Source organism: Anas platyrhynchos, chromosome 1 (assembly GCF_047663525.1).
Source record: "Anas platyrhynchos isolate ZD024472 breed Pekin duck chromosome 1, IASCAAS_PekinDuck_T2T, whole genome shotgun sequence".
Classification (NCBI taxonomy): domain Eukaryota; kingdom Metazoa; phylum Chordata; class Aves; order Anseriformes; family Anatidae; genus Anas; species Anas platyrhynchos.
In genome coordinates this window covers 148,534,066-148,545,553 of record NC_092587.1, presented here as the reverse complement: position 1 = coordinate 148,545,553, position 11,488 = coordinate 148,534,066, and the positions used below count along the sequence as shown (strand labels likewise).

The window sequence follows — 11,488 nt, the reverse complement described above, 5'->3', positions numbered from 1 at the left end:
GCTCTAGACCGAGGAATGAATTTCACCTGTGGTGAGTGTTGAGTGAAGGGAAAAAATGTACAAGAAAGATTCTGCAGAACTAAGCAAACTGATAAGTTAAACAAGAGGATTGGCAAAGAGCCTGCTATGATTGGTGATATTGGCTAAACAATGTGAGAAAAGTAATCTGAGATATCTTAAAAGCCGTTCTAAACCATTACCTAGAAACAAAAGAGAGATAATGCTACACTTTCTTTGTGTTAGCCAAGAAGAAGGGCTGAGGAAGTAGTTGTTCCATTCATGCCTTTGTTGAGGCTCTGAATTTTCAAACACTGAATTAAACTCAGAGGACGATCTAAACTTTATAGATACAGAAGAAACTGGTGATAAAGGAGAAGACTGTATCATAGGATAGCTATTAAATGCTATTTTCCACCAATTAATATCATAACAGATACAGCTCTAACAGGATTAGAAAAGTATATCTTGACATAGTATCTCGTGAAGTGGAGTACAAAATAAAGGGGCTTTGGCTGAAGAAAGTCAAAAATGTCAGTTTGCATGACCCAACAAAAATGCAGTAAAAATCTAGTACCAGATATGTAAAACTACCTTTAAAAGGCTTTGTTGATGTAGTATTGGAGCTGCAAGTCTGCTATTTCACACCTTGTCTGCGCTGCCAACTACTTGTAGGGATTTATCTGTTTGCACAACATGAGGACTTCTGTTTTTATGCCCCAGCCACACAAACTACATGTCCAAATGGAAGCTGAACATTCATCTTCAAGCTTTAACATGTGATTTTGATAACAAAAAAGGTCAAAAGAATTATCTTATTTATCTGGGCCTCTGAACAGTTACCAAGCTTTCCACAGGCTAGCACTGTGCTTAGAAATACATACTTCAAAGTAAAAGGTTAAGGGTTTCATATATAAAAATCAAGTAATCAACTAATTCATTTGCTAAATCTGATGATAAAGACACTTTCACCTTAAAAGTCAGGATAGAGGTAATGTGGCTTGTAAAATCCTTTAGGAAACTCTGGAATGTTGAGGGTTTTCTCTAAAACTTCATCTGTCAGTGGGAAATGCAATTTAACTTCATAAGGCAATAAATATGCTTTTGAATGACTTCCCTTTTGTTTTACAGTGACATCAGATATTCTGACATAAGACTAGAGCCAAGTAGAATAGAAAGCAGATGGGAACTCTTGGTAGGACTGCAGCCGATTATGGAACTTAGATTCATGTTTGCAGGTACTCAAATATGGATTTCACTTCATGAAACCCAGAAAACATTACTCCAGTATGGGAACTGTATTTCATTCTCTTATTATGTATGATTTCTGAAACTAGTTTCAAATTCGTGCTCTAGAAATGGCTTCATTCCAAGTCACTGTATGTTGGATATTACTGAATGTAATAAAGTCCATTCACTGATGAATATGAAATAGCTTTTATTCATGTATCTGCTATGATAGTGACAAGCCTGTGGTTAACCAAATCCAAACTTGTGATGTAAGTGTGTGATGTAAGAAAAACCTGATCTAATTAATTATCTAATTAATTATCTATATTATCTGCAGGAATAACAAAATGTCTTTATTCACACATGTAGAGACTCCATCTTATTGTTTAAACTCAAAACAATATTTTGAGGGCATAATTATAGTAGTGTTCATTAAGTAGAACTAGAGTTGTCCTTCATCCTTCTGTACCTGAGCAAAGCTTGTAAAAATGAGCTCTAACTAGAAAAGGTGTTGCAACCTGTCATAGACTAATTTTTCAGACCTTCTGTAAGTGTGAATGCATAAAAATGAAAGATATAGATATATAATAAGCTACCTGTTCTCTACATATTTCTTAAATATTTTGCATGCTTTTTATAAATGGCTGTTCTGAAAAGGGACAGTTATGACAATTTGTCCTCCTTTCTTTCCCAGGTATTAATTTAATGAGTTTTAATTAAAAAACATGCAAAGATTACATGAGTGTGGACTTGGAAGAACATACTGAGCCACACACAAGTGTACACAGTATTTGTATGTGAGGCTCAGTACACCTGCATCTGAATGATAACGTCTAATTTGAGGGCTATAATTTCCATCTAATTTGAAGCTAAAGCAATAAAGAAATGAAACATAAACTGAGGTAAAATTAAGTGCATGCTTCCTGGACAGAGCTGTCTTTTCCTCTCCAAAAATCCATAATGCTCCACAGGGATAACAGTAGCTAACTCTTTTGGCCATGTGCAATGGATAAAAATGGCTGAATGAATATTTCTGGATGTTAGTGTTTAACTTGATTGCACCATATGCCACAGGAGCTCACTGGATTTAATTATCACTTTGCCCCAGAAAAAAAACAAGACTTTAATTTTTCCTAGCAAAACTTTTAGAGTTCTCTTAAGAGGATCTCATTGTCATTATTACTATTTTTTGACAGGCCTACTGTGTGAAGCAGACTTATAATCTCATTACTACAAGATATTAAGTCACTCAGTGGACTGAGTTCATTCCTCTCGCAGTATGTTGAGTCAGGCAGCTTCTATGCAGGGTTTGCAAAATTCCTTTGTATCAGGTAACATTTGTGACCTACCTCAGTGACTGACTGGCACCTTTTCTGTCTGGGTTAGGATACCTTCAGGCTCCCACTTTGAGGAGCTTTTGTAAACTGTTCTTTTAGAAGCCTAACAAGGCCTTCAAAGTTATGAAGTAATCCAGGAACCTCTTCTGCCTTTCTATGTTCTTCAACAAAATGTTGGCACCAATGTGCCCAAATGAGCTCTATCACATAAAGAGATAAAGAATACAGTCATAGTGTTTAAGCTGACCTGTGATTATCTGAATTGAATCTGACATGCTTGTACTCCATGCTAAAAGCTGCAGTGGCCACTGGCAGATTACTAAACCCTGGCAACTCAACAAAAAATCTCATTTTAGTTGTATCAGAATGATGATCCCGTTCAAATCTTCCCATTTTCATCATCTGGGTTGGAAACATCGGCTGATAATGTTGTCAGTCAAATCAGCTGTCCTAGCAACAAAACTGATAGCCCTGGGCAATGATGATGGCTTCTTTCAATTAACACTTTGTCTTGCAAAGTTGGCCCATGAGTAAATTGGTGCAAACATTCAGTGAGCTAAATCCGATGAGACTGAACAGCCAAATATGGAAGAAAAGGTAGTATTTATCCTGACCAACATGCAAAACCAAACTGAATTAATTTGTAGGAACTATTTATTTAGTAAAACTGCAGTATAACTATTTGCCTAGTAATTCTGCCTCAGGGAATAGAGTATATGTACAAAAGTGTGGACTTGATTAATTTGGACCTGATTTTTTGAAATAAATGTTCAAATACAAACCTAAAGAGGAAAAAATCATACACTATCATCTAATTTTTGGCTAGGCATGAAAGATACAAATTTAAAGTAAGAGACATATGTGCTTATTTTTCAATCCATTCTTTCATTTATATCTTTCTGAGGTCACACAATATTCTACAGAGTGAGCACTCCTAAAAATGAAGAGAAAGGAAAGTTAGAGGTTTATTGCCTGTCCGTAATAGTTGCATATCATCTTAAGAAAAGTAACAGATATGGCACAAATAATTTAACAAAAGCCAGCAGTCACAATCTTCCTGTAAGAGCAAGGTAACGTAAAGCTACAGTCAGAAAGCACTGAAGGGCTTTTGAATCACATGATTAGTCTTACGGTAATGTATATGTGTTTTCTTAAAACAAAGCAGTACTAATATAAACTACTAAGACATTATTGGTACCAGAACAAGAAAATATATCTGGAAAATATAATGCAACAATGTAATAATATAACAAACCCAAAACCAAACAAAAACATTGATCTGTTCTATATCAGGTTCATATGCTACTACAAAATGACTAAGGAAACAAATAGAGCCAACAGGCTAGGATTGCCTTCCACCTTCCCACACACTAAATCATAGTGTCCAAAGGGTGTACGAAATTTCTGATTAGCCAAGACCGGTTTTTAATATCTCCATGACACACCCTGTGAGCAGCCCTTCTGGTTTCAAGCTGCCTGTACAAGGAATAAGGCCCTAAGAGGACAAGAGGCAGATTTCCACATGATATGGTTCCCTGCACACCAGTGTCCACCTCTGCATTTGTCCTGCTTGACCTTTATAGAGTTGCCCTCATTTACTGAATCCACACCATCCTGTATGACAGCCCATCCTTCTTCAGGAATACCTCCCAATGAGAAGAATAACTTTGCACTCCTAGCTCGTCAAACTCCTAATCTCCTGATTAAACTGTTCCTTCCTAGAGCATTGCACTGTGATAAGTGATGAAATAGTTGTCAGTTTACAGTTTTTCTGGATTCCATTTCCTCTCCTGAGGCCAGTGTTGGAGGAAAAATCAAGCTGATTATCAGGATATTTCTTATTGCCTATAAATAAAACTTTTTCAGGGCTAAGATTAATCAAAAGATATATTTTATATATGATTTCACTGTTAAAGAGGTGTTTTGTTTTGTTTTGTTTCCAAATGACCAGAAAAAGAGCACTTAGAACATGAATGCCTTCCTCACCTACTCAGGAGCATCTGGGGATGGTATTTCTAAGACACATTTACACTTAAAATGGTACGTTGATTTTCATTATTTTTTATTAGTCATGATACCTCTGGCATTTTCCTTCTGAACTTTCTTTTCGAAGTTTCCTCAAAGTTAGCCAAGTATGCAAGTTCCCTTTTATTTCTTAATTCCAAAGGGGAATATGGAAAGTGCCTGCTCTGCGTTTTTATTAATGCATAGTTTGCAGTGGAGATAATCCACATGATCCAAGGAACAAAAACACCCACTTCATGCAGGTGTGTGGGCATGGCTGAGTTTCACTCTGTTGCCAGAAATCTTACACAGGCCTTAAGCTTTATACTCACTGGATAAATACACAATCCCTCAAATAATTTTGCATCCAACACATCACAAGTAAATTATAAAAAGAAGTAAGTTAGCAGGGAACTGGCACTTGCCACTATGTATGGTCTTTGAAAAGCCTTGGTACAATAATGATTTATCTTGCTTAACAAGGGGGAAATGATGCCTAGTATTCAGTTGTTAGCACTTCTTATAAGCCTCTTAAGCAATCTTTTTTTTGCCCAGTGATAAAAGAATTCTTTACAGGTTTTTACACAAAGTCTCTAAGCAGCTATCCAAAATCTGCAGGATTTTTCTTCCAGGGTTCTTCCACCTTCTGCTTGCTATTATATTTGTCTCTGTTCTTATGTATTAATATGAGATGCCATTCTAAAATTAATAGAAATTTAATAGAAAGCATACAAATTTGCTGATGTGATGTTATACCAGACGCAATGACTGCTAGGGCAAATTTTAAAGAAAACCCACAACATTCTGTAATATCTCAAGCACAGGCTGGAAGTTTCATTACTGCATCTCAGAATCAAAATAATTTCCCAACATAACAAGAGAAATAAAAATAAGTATATGTGTATGTGTATGTATATGTATACATATACGTATATGTATACGTATATGTATATGTATATAACTTGAGCTATAACTATATGTATATATAACTTGAGCTTGTCTCCTGACCTGACCCAGTTCCTGGAGGGTACTGTCTCTCCATCAGCTCCTGGGCACCTGCTGCATTATTTGCTCAGGTGCAGCAGCATCTGAGCACAAGGAGCCAGCACAGGCCACAGGGTACTGTGGCTTTCTTTCACCTGGACCCGTGCCCTACCTAGTGAGCCCTCTTATAACTTGAATTATTTAAGTGCTTGAATATTAACCTTGGGTAAAGGTTATTGAAATGAAGCTTTGTTGTTTCTGGACCTATATTGGCTCTATATTCATATCTATATTCATACCACATGCTACCTGATCTGAGAAGTATAGTCAGATCTGTGTTGCTCTGTGGAATCATACATTCTGGTTGTACTGCACCTACTGAGGTCTCAAGCCAAGGTTTCCTTTCACCCCACTAGATCCACCCTGTATGTGAGTGGTACATGGGTGGAAAGAGAGAATGGTGATTGCCAGTATTTGGTATAGTTAATAGAAACCTCATCTCTTCATTTACAGAGCAGTGTGGTAGTCTTTTGACACTTCTCTCTCTCATCTTCAAATTAAAGTTTTGGAAAGAGAACTTTTACCCATTCACTTTAATGCATTTTAATTTCATGCTTTCCTTATTTAAGCTTACTCCACAAGTCCTCCCACTGATGTTATTAAAATGTCAGCATGCAGTGATCAGGCTACTTTGAAGATCATTCTTGAAAAATAAAATAAATAATAAAAAGAGGAGGAGGAATTGTGTCTTAATGAATTTTATCAGCTCATACAAACATAATGCTTCTCCAAATAAATGTCCAGTAGAATGAGTATCATAATAAATTATGTAAGTAGATAATTCTGTTAATTTATTGTTATTATTGCCTTTTCCTATTCCATTACATCTTAAGACAGACAAATATTTTCTCCTCTTAAACAAATATCAGATAATCTTCACATTCACAGGTTTCTAAAATAAAGTTTCTCACAATACAATAAGCATTGCAAACACTGCATGACACAATGTTTTGGTTGACAAGTGAAATGAGTATCTGAGTGTCACAGGGAATGCCTGCAAGACAGAAGGCCTTGGTAGGGTGCGGAGCAATGTGTGGGAACACAGAAGATTACTTGGGAAAGGTTTTTTATATATGTGTGTAGTGGTACATAAGTGCAGGATGCTTTTGAAAACTCTCCTCCATTTTCTATTGCTTGCATTTCTTCATTGCTATATCACATTTCTCACCGGACTGCAATATTTCTGAGACAGGGCTTGTGTCTAGCTGAGCCATCCCTAAGGCACCTAAGATGCTATGGGAGTGTCATAAGTACATATTTTTAATCTTTGCTTCTCCCTAGTCATATTTTCATCTCTGATTATTAACCGCCACTCTTTAGAAATACTGGTTTTGAAGATTTTCCACTTCCCTATTTCTCTGTAGTGTTATATACTGCCTTCAATTCAAGTAACTAAATTAAGTCAATGGCACCCAGCTTCTCTCTCTAGGCTTTCACCTGCTGCTTCAAGGCAAAAAAAAAAAAAAAAAAAAAAAAAAAGCAGTAGTTCTCCCCAGTCTGCAGCTGTAGGCTAATTATTTCTCTGATCTGTCAGCAGAAAATTTAAAGAAATACACACTTCTGCTCTTTTTATTCTTTTTTTTTTTTTTTCTTTCAATTAAACCACAGGCCAAGTGGTCTCCATTTAATTTTCAATTTACCCCACTAACTTCAGAGCCTGCATATAATAGCTGAATTTAGCTGGGCAGATTATGATTCACCCCATTCTCCCCAGGCGCTACATGGGGAATTCAGGCACCACATTTGGGTCTCTGAATTCCACTATAGAGGTCAAACACCTAAAATGTATGTTTGAGCATTATCATACCTACAACTCTCTCCACATATGGGTCATGAAGACCTACATCAGGTGTGCCTAAGGCTGCTTTTCTCCCACACCCTTTCAGGTGTGGTTTCCCACCTTGCCTTAGTAAATACATGAATGAAAGGTACTAAGGACACAGACTCTCTCTTTCAGACTACAAATGCTTAAACTGGTGCCTGAGTTTTTTTGGGGAAAAAAATCTGTTTTGTTTATTGAGGTATAGAGCTTTTCAGAAAGCAGGAGTGTGGTAAGAACTCTAGATATATCAGCAAGTTAAAATTTTAGTATTTCTCTTCACATCAGCAGGAAGGAATTAAAAAACAATTAGTTCAATATGTGATAACTTCCTTTAATGACCTACTTATATATGAAATAAGGTGACCCAAAATTTACACCTGTAGTGTTTGAACACTACTACAAACAGCATATGGAGTAATGTTGAATTCTCTGTTGACCTAACAGCAATTTTATTCATGTTGCCATGGGGAATACATTGCTCATTAATTAGTTTACTCATCCTTAATATTTTTTGCATTAGCTTGTAAACAGACTTTTCTAGGCTAAATCAATCATTTGTCAAGTATCTGATGGGTTGGTCATGTTCTTTTAGGAAAAAAATGGTTAACACTGCATTAAGCAACTAAAAATTGTCATCTCTGCTAATGGAAGAGAGAGAGGAACCTGCCTAAATCTCCTGGAATTAATTTTAAAATAACAAGACAAATCAGAAAGATTTTCATACATTTCTTTTCCACTTTGTAGTGGAGAACTGAAAGCAGTTGTAGATACCTAAGGAACTGAAGCCCATAGAAAAGACATATGGCATTGGATACATCACGTGGTTGTCTGAATGCAAAATACTGAAGACATCTGAAAATGTCATCTGTGACTCTTGACTGTTGGTGGGAACATCTCTCACCCAGAGCTAATCTTTTTGAAGTGCAAGGCCTCAGCTGTTTCCTCAGCACTTCCTGCTGACATCTTTGTCTTTGATGCCAGCACTGTCTCTGCCACTTTTAGCTTAAAGTACGTGTCTTTAACATGAAGCTAGACTTTATTCCGTGAACCTTAAACAGCATTTTTCTCTGCTCTGATTTTCCAACTGTATGTAGATGTCATTTGGTTTAATAAATTCCAGGTTGAGACTGTTAGAAAATAAAATCCCCGAAATGATACAGTGGGAGGGCATTTTTTTTCACTTATTGTATACTTTGCAAAACTGTCACTGCTGCCAGACCATTCATTATAAATGAGCTAATTCTGGCTCTTAGTAGTAGAAAATGCACAAGTAAGTTGAAGTCATAAGATACATTGAGAGAAATCTTCCATTCTGCCTTTCCTCTCATTGAAAAAAATAAGGCTATTGGTTTCTTATTATTCATTTTCCACTCTTGTAAGTTTAAGCCTTCATCAGGGGATCTAAAGCCAAGGTGCTGAAGGGGTTAAGCAGGTCTTAAGCAAAGAAAATGTGTGTCCAGATTTGCAGAAGCTTTCAAAATGCCATCTAAAAATCAGTGCATAGTAGTCAGCAAAGGCTCAGCCACTAAGCATAGAAAGCAATACTTTGAAAATAGCTCTTTATTGTTCAAGTACTTTCAAAGTGTATTTTTAAACATCTGGAGCTGTGAAACTGCACGGATGAGATTGGTCGTTACAGGAGGAGGCAGCGGATGGCAAGCAGCTGTGGGATCAACAACATAACACCTGGTTTCTGACCTAAAGTGACTAAGAAACTGGAGATCTCATCACTGGCAGCCACAGTCCTGCAACATGATCTATCCTCTGATATATTTGTCTAATGCTTTTTTTAGGCCTCCTGTAGGCTCTAGCTTCAGAAAACAAGCCCTCTGAGTTCTTTCTTTCCTTGCAGAAATTGGCAAAGAGATAAGAAACAAAGTATGAAAGATAGCAAATGGATCTTGGGGGAATGTGATGGAGGGGGAGCCTCTCTTCACTTATAATGAGCAGACTGTTGCTCCAGTGCAGAAATTCAAGTTTTGTCTTTCAAATCACCAGGTGTCTCCTAGACCTCATGGATTCCCTATTTTTTCCTCGGTTTCTACTTATAGCATTCACACTTCCTGCTACAGGAGACTAACTGCAGCAAAATGTTTTCAGTCTGCCAGAAGGATCGCTTATAAGGTCTGTATGTTTGTTTCAGTCCTACGCAAGTCTATACATTTTTTGGTGCAGACGTGTACTAAGTCAGTGGGAATTATGCTTGCATATGCCAGAGCTGAATATGGCCCTAGATTTACTGTGTCATCAAGTATTCGTAACACAATAGCATTTGTCAAAATGCCAGCGTGAAGTGCAAGTGGGTTTCAAACAGCTGTAGTACTGCCATATGCTGCCCTTTGGTTAAGCCATGACTTAAAGTTCAGCTTCCCATTTAGAGCGAAAACTGACAGATTCATCTTTTCCAGATCTTCAGAAGCAGTCAGGCTCTCAGCTGTGCCTCTACTCATCTAAACCCTTCAGATGGTCACTACTGACACCTACCTCTGCCACTGAACCCAGTGGGTGCCTTGACTGATGAAAAAACTCCTAATGGAATTCACTGTCCACCATGAATGAAGTGATTGGGGTTGCAGCTCAAGCGAGAAGACCTTGCAAATAGGCACCTTGCTAGTAAGACCCGATCTCCCACTTATGACATGTACTGAATCAGGATAAGTTAAAGGTCAGAGCCCTCAGACACAATTTGGACTGCTTAGGTGTGTTTGCAACCTCTGTTGTGATGTGAGCTTTGCCCTCTGTATTAAAGGGGATTTCCCTAAATGTCAGGTTTGGGGTTGATCTCTCTTACTGAATAGCAACAGGATAATGCCACTGCATTTGAGTGGTGAGGCTTGATGAGCAGGGTATAAACCTGACTCCCTAGACCACTGGTTCATAAACCGTAGTATGTTGGAGACTCTGTGCCCTACCTAACTGTTCAGCTATCAAAAATGAGGAAACTAACACAAAATGAGGAAACTCAAAATACTTGGTAGGGCACTGACATGAAATCCTATACTCATATCCCTGCTCTGAATCATGCTGGCCATATTTAGTAAACCTAGGACTCCTACTCCCCTAGTGAATAATCCAAACTGGAAGGCAAATGCGTGTTTTTAGAAGTGGAGATGGAGACATTCTGGCTGCTAGCAGGGACCCTTAATACCTGGGAAAGGACTCAACCTTTGCTTCAAGCATGATCCGTCTACAAAAGATGGATTATTAAGGCAAACTGTTAGTATGTGGATGATTCACTTGATTTATGAGGAAGAAAATGGATTAAAGGAGATCTTTGAAAACTAAGTTTTGTGCATCAGGTTGGACTATGCAACAAAAGATTATTGAGAAAAATATTTCTCACCAATGTATTGTTAAGGAAACATTGTGATTTCATAGGTAGAAACCATTTAATCTTTTTGACTGCAGCCAAAAATATAATCCTCCCTGGATAAGATGCTTAAGAGGTGCTGAGCAGTTTCAAATCCTACAACTATTAAGGCAAGCTGAAAGTGCTTATCACCACTCAAGATACAGATGTTTTACAGGAGCAGTCTGCCACAATTCTGTGAACATAGTAATTGGCCATGATGGCATCCAAACTGTTTCATATGCAGTTCCTTCTCACTCTTTTTAAGATTACTCTATTGAAAAAAGCCACACAGTCTCTACTAGAAAATTGTATATATTCCTGGCCTCTTTGCTTTTTAAGGTTATAGCAGAAGTAAGAAAGAGTTCAAAGTACAGAAAAAAAAAATGTTTAGGGCATGGGAAATTCTATAAATGGGAATAGATTGCGGAGCAAGGGTACCATAAGAATGAGAATGAGATGAATGAAAATTTACAAAAAAAAAAAAAAGGTAAAAATATACTAAGAAGTTATAGAATTTAGGAGTTGAAATTTAGGAGTTGATTTCTCTGTCTCGAAAGACACGAATAGAGGGAATTTAAACACATTAAAGCTGGAAAGCTAAAAACTGATCAAAGAAATCACTCTTTCATATGATGTGTCACTGAACTATAAAACTCACCTCCACAGAAAACCATGGTAGCCTAGAATGGAGCAAGATTAAAA

General features: G+C 37.3%; 1 long non-coding RNA gene across 2 annotated transcripts; it reads left to right on the top strand.

The window, feature by feature from the left end:
- The first annotated feature begins 7,560 nt into the window (after nt 1-7,560).
- LOC119714362 (uncharacterized) lies at nt 7,561-11,224 on the top strand. Of its 2 annotated transcripts, none has more exons than XR_011806712.1 (3): nt 7,561-7,663; nt 9,433-9,558; nt 9,843-11,224. It is a non-coding gene; the product is annotated as an uncharacterized lncRNA (long non-coding RNA). The 2 variants fall into 2 exon arrangements; XR_005261487.2 differs by lacking the exon at nt 7,561-7,663 and adding an exon at nt 9,038-9,312.
- Nucleotides 11,225-11,488: the final 264 nt, after the last annotated feature.